We start from the raw sequence: 12361 nt of genomic DNA, 5'->3' as shown, positions 1-12361 counted from the left end.
CAAGGACTTGCACTACTTTTTTGGCTTTCAAGGACTAAAATCAGATCTCACTTATCAATCAATGTTGTTATTATCTTTCAAATTCTAATAAATAAACTAATAAAACAAAATGGTACAAATAAAGTGCAGCACATGCAAAGAACGCAATGACTGTGGCAACTTTAACATTTGAAAGGATACTATGGCAAAGTTATCGCTTTCCTTATTCAAACTGATTGTACTAAGTGTACTAAGACCGACGGAAAATGAAAAGTTGCGATTTTCTAGGCTGCTATAGCTAGGAACTATACTCTCATTCCGGTGTAATAATCAAGGAACTTTGCTGCTGTACCATGGGTGCAGCAGGCGCAATGATATTATGCAGCGCCTGAAGATAGTCCCCAGCTAGGTAACTTCCAATAAGCCTATATTACGCAACTTTTCATTTTCCGTCGGTCTTAGTACATGATGTAACTACAGAAGAGTCAAGTTTTAAATAGGAAAAATATCGAAACTCTTTCATCATTTTTGAGTGAGATGCTAACGGACTAATAAGATTCAATGATCTATGCTAAGCTACAGCTAAAAGTGCTACCGCCAGACCCGGAGATCGGCTGAATGGATTCAAAAACGGTAAAACTCACCTGTTTAACTCTAGGGGAGTTGGAAAATTAGCCTATTTTCAAAAATAGTGGAGTGTTCCTTTAAATACATAATGTAATAGGCCTATATTTATAACAAATACCTGCAGAGGGCGCCAACGGCCTGGTGCGGTTTAATGCGATTCAACGTTTAAATCCATTTAATCCATTTTAATATTTGGCCACATGCAAAGAAACTTTTATTTTGAAATCGTGATGTACAATAAATCGCATATTTAGAAATGTTGATGGATTCTCCTGTGTTGGCATAGGTTTAAATGATTTACGTTACAAATCAAGCGAGTTTTCCCAGATGAACGTTAAGCAACTCAAACTCAACGCATATGCAGAGGAAGAGTTTAGCCCCTTTCACACATACAGTCTTTACTGGTAAATTACCGTTAAGAGATCCTGTGTGAACAGGACCTTTTCAAAAATCCCGGTAAATTTGTTCTGGCAATCATATCTTTCTTATGGAGATGACATGATTACTCTGAGCTGTTTACAAAGCTCCGCTGCTTTTTTTAATAGCTTTTCTATGTAAATATAGATTATGCTAGATGGAAATCTTTGACCACTGCACCTTGCAGCTTTTTCATTGTGTCGCACTCGAGACCCAGGCTTCTTTTCCATTCATCAACTGCGACTCAGTTGGATACTAATGCGCGTCTCGTGTTTATAAAAGCAAAAACTTCTGATTGGCTAGTTATGTTAGTTTGGTTGAGAGTGAAAGCTGTGTTCCTCTCATACATTGGTAGGCAAACTCATGAACTTGAACGTGATATCAACAAGTGTTTTTAAATGTAGAACGACTATCTTTTTTTTCTTCCCCGCAGCCAAACGCCGTACATTGGAGATCCGGCATGGTGCCGGAGAGCTTTAAGTCCTGGAAATGATAAAGGCTAAAAGCGCGCGCTGGTATCTTTGTGCGTGCAATTGAAGCACACACACTGCGAAAACAGTACCGTTTTCGCGCTCGTTTGACTCGCGCCTGGCGCTGAAGTGGAGTTGGCACGCGTCTGAAACGTCTCCGGTTTGATGTTTGATGTGATCGTACTTCTTGTCAAGAGAAAAGTGACAGAAACAGTAGTTGCGAGAGGAGTGGCGAACCCTGGCCCCGCCCCTGCGTTAATTGCATTAAATATTTTTTACGCGTTAAACTGAAAAAAATTTATATTAAATATAAATATTAATAATAATAATAAAAGTAATTCAAAATCATTCCAAGTAAAATTAAATTAATAAAATTAATTTAAAAACTCAATTTATTAAAACAACATAAGAAAGAAAGAAAGAAAGAATGAAAGAAAGATACCATTTATTAGTAAAAAAAACTGCAAAGGTAATTCCGCTATTTTTTAGTTTGTTTTTGTTTTATTAGTAACTTGACACTTTCACTTGGATTTTTTTAGATTTACTTATAAGTAACACACATCACCCTTTGTTCTGTTGCTTGTTTTAGTCTTCAACTTTCTTCTTCCTTTTCTGGCTTTAGCTAAAGGAAAACTCTGTCTATCCACCATGTGCATATGTAACAAATAAATGACTTTGACTAGTGAGGTCTGCGTTTAGTTCTTTAAAAAGGACTCAAGTGGGAAAACAGCCCAAGACACAACATGTCCAGTAAGGACGAGATGTGTGCTCACAGCATCCATTCCAGCAGCCGACACAAATAAAAAATGAGGAGAGGAGAGCGAGCGAGACGGAGAAAGAGAGAGAGATCTCAGTTATTGTGGATACAGACAGTGTTTTTCCTCAGCCAAACGCTATACTTCTCAGACAAGAGAAAAGGATATGGGAATAATGAGTGTTTTTATGTATGACTCAATAAATCAGCGGCGTGTGCAGCTCGCGGGCCGGTCCGTGGAGACGCTCAGCTGCAGGGCCAAGCGCGAGCTAACCGGCAGAACAATGGACTTCTGTGAGCTGCGCTCTCTCTTTTTCTCCTTTCATTCCTTCTCCAGCTTTTTCCTCTCAATCTCTCGTACGCAGTTCCTGTCTTTCCTCGCTCCGCACCTCACATCTCCGTCTCCCTGGCTCGCTTGTTTATTAATTTTCTAGATTAAGGATCTCATGGAGAGGGATTGTAACACACAACCATAAAATTATATTGGGGTGTGCTTATTTGCCTTCCCCTTGCATCTATTTGGCCTGTGTCTGTAGACAATTATGCTTCCCCAGCCCAGTCTCAGGTGCTAATAATGAAGGACAAATAGAATCATACGTGTAAACTTCCCCTTCTGATGAAAATTTATATTAACTTTCTGCCACTGTAAACACAGAGGCATAGCTCAGCCCTCCCTGGTGAATTTGAGATGAATTCGCTCATTTCTACCCCAGAAAGCCGGGCATTTACGGGAGGGAGAGAAAGAAAACAGAGATCTGCTTCATTGTGTAACCTCACACTTATTTTTTCAAGTGCAAGGAGACAAAACACGAGTCTGTCCGGCCCATCAGGGTGAGTGTGTATGCGCAGACAACAGCAATGTGTGCCTGTGTGTGTGTGAGTGCATGGCCCTCGTTGTGGAAACAGTGCCAGCAATAACAGGCCAAACAGAGTCAGCTTCCACCGTTCACTGCAACCACAAACATTCATATGCTTCCCGCCTCCTGCAGACACCGTTATGGATGGTTCTCGCAAATCCGCGCTGCACTTTTTCACTGGACCACGTATAATAGTTTACAGTATCGCCAGCAACCTGTGGAGGAAATTAGATGGCAGGGGCTCCGTACTGAAAACAGCATCTGTATCCCATAGAAATGTAGAAATGAAGAAGAGCAAGAGAAAAACAATTTCTACTCTAATTAGTTGCTTTTGCAAAGATGAGCATCACTATTACTGTTGCTGAGAGTGATTTTTGAATGATTCCTAACCCTAGTTTTAAACTTTGACATGTTATGCTACAAACATGAAAGGTACTTTTCACTCATGAAGATCGTTGAGGAAAGGTGTGCTATTCAACAATAAGGATTTTTATGCTTGCTCAGTTAGGTTAGCTAAGATTTAAAATTGCACTGCCAACATTACACTTGCCTCAACAAATATTGTAAATTAATTCTTCCTTTTCTGGCTTTAGCTAAAGGAAAACTCTGTCTATCCCGGCTACGTGTGCCAGCGATCTCATATAGAGTGAATAATAATTTTATTAAAAACTTTTAAATTCTAAAAATCAAAATATTTAAAAAGTATATATTTACACATCTAAACCTAAAATTTTCTAATTATTAAGCTTTCTTTTCACGAGAAACTTGCAATAATAGTTGAAAAGCAAAAAATGTAAGATACGTACATTTGCTTATTGAGCCACGCCATTTCTTTTGGATTCTTTTGGATTTCTTTTTGGATTTTTTTTTTTTTTACTGGTGGACAAAATATTTGTGGCAAAAAAAAAAAAACTGTACAATTTGCACAGTAACAACTCACATTTTATTTAGAAAATTTTACAATTTGGTATAATTAATCTAATGCAGTTCATTTTAAAGATGCATAAACGTCATAAAGAGGCATCATAGATCAGTTCTGAAACCAAGTACCTCTCCCTCCTCTGTATCTCTCGGAGAGCTCAGACATTGTTTCTCCACATCTCTGTCTGGCTCCTTTACTTATGAAATTCGATCTCTCCCTGCTTCTCAACGGCAGGCTTTGGTAAAGCCCTTGCTTTCAACTGCTGTATATCATCTGGGTTTAGATAAGGTGACTCTACTGGGCCTTTTATCTGCCTTCCTTACAGAGGCACGACCAAGAAAGGAGACTGCTTTTCACTTATACCATCAACACGTGCCAGCAAGTGCAGGTCAGCGAAGGAAATAAAGGAAGAGCGAAGCGGTGAACGAGCCCCCACTTCCTAGCATGTGCTCGATGCACTTGGCTTCTTTTGCAAGTGATTATGATCCATCTCTTTTTCGCAGTTCCACGCAACTGAGCGTCCCACGGTCGGAGGAATACCTCTTTATAAATGTTGCATTGAGGGGCGAGAGAGAGCACACGCCACACTTCATTTAGAGTGAGGCCGGAGGAAAAAGAAGGAAAAGAATAGCACAGAGCCTTTGTCAGGCTGAGCAAATGGACTTGCTCGCATAGCGTTGTTGACAAGAACTTATTAAGAGGCTCAGACAGCAGAGTACACAGCTAGAGGCAAAGCGTAGACTCTCTGCAGAAGGGGAAAGAGATGCCAATCTCTCAGTCCTGTTGACAAAAGAAGTATTTGTGCAGGGTCTCAACAGCAATACACACGACCACGATGAAAAACAAACTGCACGGGTCCCGTGCCAAAACATATACATATGCACTCCAGGTAGGAAAGTTCTAAAAATGCAAATCCACATTCTTTTAGGCGTATATTAGGGTTAGTATGTATAGTAGCTTCACCTAAAGGTATGAGATATATCCTCATTTAGGTAATTGTATACAGTATATCGCCTGATCACCCACCTGGCAGCACTCTAAAAGTCAATAGTATGTGTCTGAGTGTGTATGTGTGGTCCACGGCGAGCTCTTACACTGTTACCCACAAGGTCGACTGGCCCCTTTGTGACCTTCAATGTAAAGCACAAACCCCTGATTACCGTGCAACTAACCACAGACAGCACATTGTGGAACAATATGCGGTTTCTCCTCCACCTGGAAAATACGTGCTGAAGGAAGCTCAAAAATGGTGCTCTGACATTATCGCTTTTCAATAGCGCAGGAAAAATGATCACCACAAAATGTAATCGGGTTACAAGAGCACGAGCCACTCCAGGTGAAGACAAACTATTGTTTTCAGTCCATTTACCTGAGTGTTCAACTGTCATTAGTTTGCGGTGGGCCTCTAGTCCATTCAGCCCGGGTGATGGATCTTCCCAGCCCATCTCAATGAGCGTCAGGCTGCGCTGCAGATCAGCAGAGTTAATAGCGTTACATCTAGCTGGTGGTGGGCCAATGAATCTCCGTCAATCTTCCCCGCTGACGGAGCGCTGGGGCCCCGGGTCCTCCCGGCTACGTGTGCCAGCGATCTGTGGCGTTTGTCTTGTGAATATTCCAATTACAGTGCGTGCCTGACCTTTTGAGTGAGCTGAGCTGGGGTAGAGTTATCTTCCCTCCTGACACACGGAGCCTATCAGTCAACGTTTCAGTGAGAGAAACAGATCTGTTCGAAGGGTTTCAGGCTGATTACAAAGAGCTATGGATTGTTACACATACCCCTAGACGTGCGGCGATTAAGATGCATTCAATACGGAGATAAACATACGTGTTCATTCAAACACTTCGGCTCGGTGTATTCACATGCCATGCATCTGCTATAATCAGACGGCTAACTGCCTGACTACACTCGCTACCGTAAACAAACCCTTTGACGGGCCTATATGGCTTTTATGAGGTTTATTTCACAAACCTAGTGTGAAGTCATATTTTGTAGTTCCCTCCCACTCCCAACAACTAATCTACATCTTTCATTGAATCAAGAATGGAAATGGCCAAGAAATGCTTCTTTTTCAATTTCATGCTGAGGTAACTCAACTTAGTGGGTGTAATTTCTCCTAACAAGAAAATTCATCACAACGTCGTTCACTTAGTTCGACTATGAGAGAAATCCCCCCTCTTTGTCTCACTCTTTTTTCCCCTTTTCTACACTTTGATGAACATCCCTAAAGCATCATCACTCCCTTCATAACATGTCTGACCATAACTAGACAATTACGTTGGCTGTTAAAAAGAAGTGACTACGATCTACATTAAAAGAAATGACAGAGGTCACAATCTAAAAACATGCATGCCTGGCACTGTAAACCACAACTTGTATATACAAGATGAAGTATATCACATATAATTATAAAAGAGATATAAAATAAGACTGGATGAGCCACATATCAAAACAGACAACATTTGACCAACCGAAATCAAGCAGTTAAGCAAATTAACTACAATACTTGGCTCTGAATATTGGTTTACAGTATCTGATCATATTGCTGCTGCCAATGTTTTATAAAAGCTCCCCAAAACCTCTTAATCATGGTAAAAATCACAGCTAATTGCTTTAGTAGCAACTTCTTTTAAGCCAAACCAAGACAAGCACCCTATGTCGCCACACAACTGAGAAAATACCTAGCGGGCAAATTCATGCATCAAATAACTCCTGGTAAATAACTCCAGCAATAACAATCACATTTCAATTGAAATGGAGTAGCATTGGAAGATTTAAGCGTGAAAGCAATATCAGCTTAGCGTCTAATCAAGCATGAAGCCTCACACACAACCTTAACTCATGTTTTGCATACGACGACAGCATTTCCTTATCGCCATGTTCGCTCAATCCCTCTCACGCACAATATGGCTTATGTCACTAGTTCTTGTTTTTTGTGCATGCTAACACTCTCTGTGGATTTCTGGCTCATGATGGAGATGTTTGGGCCAAAATGACAGTGATGGAGAGGGATATAGCATCGATCCTACAGTTTAAAGATAAAAAATGTCCCGAACGAGCCCCCAGAAATAACACCCACTGAGAAAGCCTGCAAGCCTGAGCTAAGTGACATGTGCGTACATTTGAAAAGCCTCTTGTGTATTTGCGAGCTGAGGATGGGCTTATTTACAGCATTTGTTGAAAAGCCCTGAAGAGCCGCAAGCTGAGAGGGTCTCTTACATATGTATTCAGTGTCTGGGGGCAGTGAGCTATGAGCCAGGCCAGACGCCACTCATATGATCTCTCTCCCGCTCACTCTCTTCCAGCATTATGGAATTCAAATATTCAAGTGGAAGAGTGGCAACATTTGACTACCTTGTGCATAGTAAATAGAAAGAGGGAAAGAGGGAGGAACAGGGGGGGGGGGAGAACAGCTCTAGCAATCGTAGCCCTCACCTCCTTAACCAGATTTACATCATTTTAATATTTGTTCCGGAAAACCTTCACATACAAACATCCCCAGGCAGGCATTTCACAGGCTGATTTGTTACTATTCATGGATAAACTGGAGAGAAACTGTAATACCAGACATGCTTGTTAAATTCACAAGGCTCCAAAGCTGCCTTCTAGAAAATCCTGCCTCTTGGTTGTCAGCTTAAGACGCCGGGCATCTGCATATGTGAGCTTTTTAAGCTCTGTTAAATGGTTTGTGGTGTCATAGGCTGTCAGAGATACTGGGAGGATGAGGTTCAGGATGCTCCAGTTTTCTCACCATGTTTTTATTGCGTTTGAATTCAAGGCGACTCTACAAGACTCCTCGCTCTCGGGGGCCTTGCTCTGAATCACCTGCTTCGAGAAATACAGTGTTCGGTTGATTGATCAAGGTTTGGGAAAAGAACTACTCTACCCATAAGCACCTGCTCCACAGTCTTGAAACAGTGGTTTGATTCCGTAATCCAGAGCAAATGTACACCACTTTTGTCTCTAGTGGAGGCTTCTGCCCTGAGGGCTGTTATAGATTTCAGTGCCGTTAATTTCTGCAGGCAGGGCTGTTAGAAAACATCAAAACAGCAGGAAATGAGCTGTGAAGTGGTCATTGATCTTGACTGGCCGACTGCTGGAGTTTTATTTACACACAGAGGTTAAATGTAATTGCTAAACACAAGCGGCTGGTCAGAGTCGTGGCCTAATGGTTAGCCCATATGCTAACACATTGAGCCGTGGACAAGGAGAGTCTGAATCAGGGAAATGTCATAACATTTGCCAATATCCCACTTGCCCTCAGGCTTCTCCACCATTCAATCAATAAAGTGGTATCAAATTAAATAAAACTAAAAATACAAAAAGTATACATTAAAAAAGGGGTATTTATAAGAGTATACAATAACATGCATAAAAAGTGTAAATATTTCTAAAGTAAAATAAAAAGTATAAATGCATAAAACTGTAAAATAATGTATTAATACTTTATAAAACATAAAATAAAATAAAACAAGATGGACTACATAAGCACTGGTAAGGTAAAGGTTCACATTTGCAATATATAAATATTTCTGTTCCACAAAAAAAAAAAAAAAACTCCCTTATTGCCTAAATGTGCAAACGTGGCTCATTTCATTTATAACTCTAAGGCTGAAGGTGTGCATTTCACCCGCACGTCTTTGACCCCCCCCCAATGACACTACTAGTGCCGCCCAAGCATGAGCAATGTTCATGAGTGTTTGTTTCCAGCAGATTTCACTCCATTCCTTTCTCTCTCGATCCCCCCTCCTCATCCTGTCCCTCGCTCAATCTCTCTTTCAAAGCCACGGCTTGACATTTCACTCGGTCTCTGGAGAGGCCGATGGGAAATGGAGTTACTACTGCAGGCGCACTGTAAATTCCATACAGCCACATGTTATGTGGCCTAAACACAAATGACCACTCCAGGATCTGAGCTCAGTGGCGATAATAGAATAATACCTGCTGTTGTCTAGGGGGGAACGAAGCATGCACATCCGTCACGGAGAGGCTTATATCTTGCAGTGTCATCGCGAGAAGCAGCACGCCTCTATATGTCAAAACGATGTCTGCTGATAGTGAAATGGTAACTGTAAAATACAACGTCAAGCCATCGAAACGTGTTTTATTTTGTTTCTAGCGCCAATCTTTGTGAGAGCTTTCTGAAATGTGGCTCTGGTGAAACCGTATGTGTGTGTTATTTACACACTGTAGTGGAGGAGTCTCGGGCCGGTGTGATAAAGCTAATGAGCTTCTTTGTGCTGGAGTGTAAATGAGACAGTCACCTCGCTTTCGCTATCTGCACGGTAGAGACTCCAGGGGTGATTACTGCTTTAAATTATGCTCAAGGGCAAAGCACTCTTTGCATCAGAGGGGCTTTTATTTGGCTGATGAGTGGCGAAAGCCGTCATCACCCTGCCTGAAGATGTTGCACTCGCAGCTCCCGGTGGACAGCGGGGGAGACGGAAGCGAGACTGTCTGTTTGTGTGTCGTCTCCGCGTTACTTTGTTACTTTCCCCTCCTGAATGACAGTCAATGGACCCCTAGAGACGCTCCCTCCCACCTCTTCTGAACGCATGCATGTGTGTTAATGTGTTTGTGGGGTGATGATGGAGTCAGACTCATTGAATATCAATTAGCACTGTGTTTTTTCTCGGTTATGCTTCTGTTTATGGATATTTTCCAGGAAAATCGTTGTGGAAAATGAAGTAAATAAGTGCAAAATTTCGTTTTCCATGGACACCTCCTTCCCAAGTAGCTCCCTGAACTGCGATACTACCTCCAATTTCATTTGCTCTTACACCTGAAGACGACGGGGAAAATATGGCTGACACTGGCTGTCAGGCGTCTCATCTTAAATTCTCCTCAAGCTAAAATGTCGGGTTAATTGCTGTCATTTTTACACCGGGCCAGTGACTTACACACCGCTTCCTGTAAAAATCGCTGTTAGCAGGGGGAAAAAATATAAATTGAACAATGTCCTGTGCATCTGGACACAACATTCATGAATACATGTGGAAGAGTGGCTAATAAAAAGTGCAGACTGACCTAAAAATAAATAAATAAATAAAAACAGAAATATTACAAGAACCAATGGCATGTATTATAGTATAAAATACTGCTGAATCTATAATTGAATTCTAATGAATGAAGACAAAATGCATGGCGTGTGGATTTTATAATGGCGCCCTTTTTTACTAATATACCACAGAGAACTTTCTCTCAGGACAGGAAGTTAAATAGCAGAGTACGGCTAACTCAGTGGCGTGCAGTGGTGTATTAAAATGAGGCGGCAGTTATATACATACATACATACATACATACATATATATATATATATATATATATAGATGGATAGATAGATAGATAGGCCTATATATATGTCCCTGTTACACTTAATGTTGTCACATTTTCCTGGTTAACTAAATATTACATAAAAAAAGAGAACTAATATAATTATAGTTTGTACTTTATTAATATTATTTTTTATTTTATTTAATATTTTTTAACACTAATTATACATTTCATAGTGTTTTTAGGCATTTTTACATTTATTTATTTCAAAATAATAACTAAAGGCAGCAACAATTTGAACAATATTTTGGAAACAATTTACAATAACGTTTCATTAGTTAACTACTTTAGTTAACATGAACTAAGAATAAACAATAGCCTACTTCTACAGCATTTCTTAATCTTAGTTCATATTAATTTCAACATTTACTAATGCACTATTAAAATCAAACGTTGTGTTTGTTAACAGTTTATGCACTGTGAACTAGCATGAACTAACAATGAACAACAGTATTTTTACTATTAACTAATGTAAACAAAGATTAATAAATACTGTAATAAATGTTCATTGTTTGTTCATGTTAGATAACACATTAAATGACACCTTATTGTAAAATGTTAAAAAATATTTTTTATTTGTGAACTGATGTTCAGCTGTTTTTTCATCTCATCACACTGAATGCTCACTAAAAACTGACACAGTCATCACGTTTTCAGACCATTTCGAGTTTTATTTTGACGTGACACAAAGAAGTGGTATCTAAGAGGAAGAGTTGTTTACTTACTTTATAATTAGTCAATAACGGCATAATTTTCTTCATTCAGGCCGAGAGCTTGCACGAAATCCAGAGGCGGGATTTATCGCATGAACCAATCACATTTGGTCATAACCGATCATTGCCTCCTCTCACGTGACTTTCCTCCATTCATTCTCAGTTACAACCTAGAAAAGTCACGGCACGCTAATGGGTCTCTGTTGTAAGTCTATGGACTGAAGGGAGGCAAGCCTCTGCTGTAACTTTACCTGCAGGTGTTGCTGTTGGACAGTGTTACTTCATAAAAACGAGTGACTTTTATACTTTTAATTCCATATTTAGTAATAATTGCGATTTATGTTTGTAATATCGATCATTTTGTCATCCAATTTTTTGAGGAGACACTGCCTCCCTTGCCTCCTCGGAGGAAACGCCCCTGGGCTAACTACACTATAAATCCATACGATCACAGATTATTAAACTAGAACAATCGTCTAGAGGTTCCATTATATCACATCATATTATCCACAAATCAATGCAAACATTCTTGTATGCACACACCATTATAAATATAACAACATTAAAAGCTCATTTAACAACAGCCTACAAATCAATGAAGTCTATGCCCTTAACCACCATTCTTGCAGAAACATGAAAAAAACATACAGTGCTGCAATGCTTCTTCTATAAGAAGATTATTATGGAAATATAATGTATAGCAAATGTAAAACAGTCTCTGAAAATGTTGGCAGAAAAATAGCCACACACTGAAAATTGAATGTAAAATGTAAAAATTGTTAATAATAATAAATAATAATAATAATAAAACACAAAAAAAGATCACAAGGCAATTTGTAATTTCTGGATGTCCCCCCCCCCCCCCCCTTCATATCGGTGCATCCCTAATATAAACCTATAATTAAGATGTTCATTGTTTAATATTTCAATAGGTTTATAATAATAATAATAATAATAATAAAACATCATTGTCATCAACTACTAACAATTCACAAATATGAACTATTATCAATAATGGCTTTGATACAAGTTTACAAAAACACTTTTGAAGGGCCCAGCGTTAACCACCAAACACTGATCTCACACACGCTGAAGTGTGCAGGTTAAAACAGAAGTCAGTAATGAGAAAGCGGGGGGGGGGTTGACCCCAATCAGACGCGTGTGTGAGACACAGAGAGACGGCCGGTGTGATGATGAATGGGAGGAGAGGCCGTGAGATGGGGGTGCCGTTGTAATCACCAACTGGAGAGAGTAGCTATGAAGAGGGGGGGGGGGGGGGGGGGGGGGGGGG

General features: G+C 40.0%; 1 protein-coding gene across 1 annotated transcript in view; it reads right to left on the bottom strand.

Moving 5' to 3' along the window:
* The window catches only part of LOC107584045 (forkhead box protein P2-like), an 89776-nt gene that overhangs the window by 42310 nt on the left and 35105 nt on the right, over positions 1–12361 (bottom strand). The window lies entirely within an intron of this gene.

The sequence above is a fragment of the Sinocyclocheilus grahami genome, unplaced genomic scaffold, assembly GCF_001515645.1.
Source record: "Sinocyclocheilus grahami isolate Dianchi unplaced genomic scaffold, SAMN03320097.WGS_v1.1 scaffold56.1, whole genome shotgun sequence".
Taxonomy (NCBI): domain Eukaryota; kingdom Metazoa; phylum Chordata; class Actinopteri; order Cypriniformes; family Cyprinidae; genus Sinocyclocheilus; species Sinocyclocheilus grahami.
Note: the sequence above shows the minus strand (reverse complement) of the source record. Positions and strands in the feature narration are given on the sequence as shown.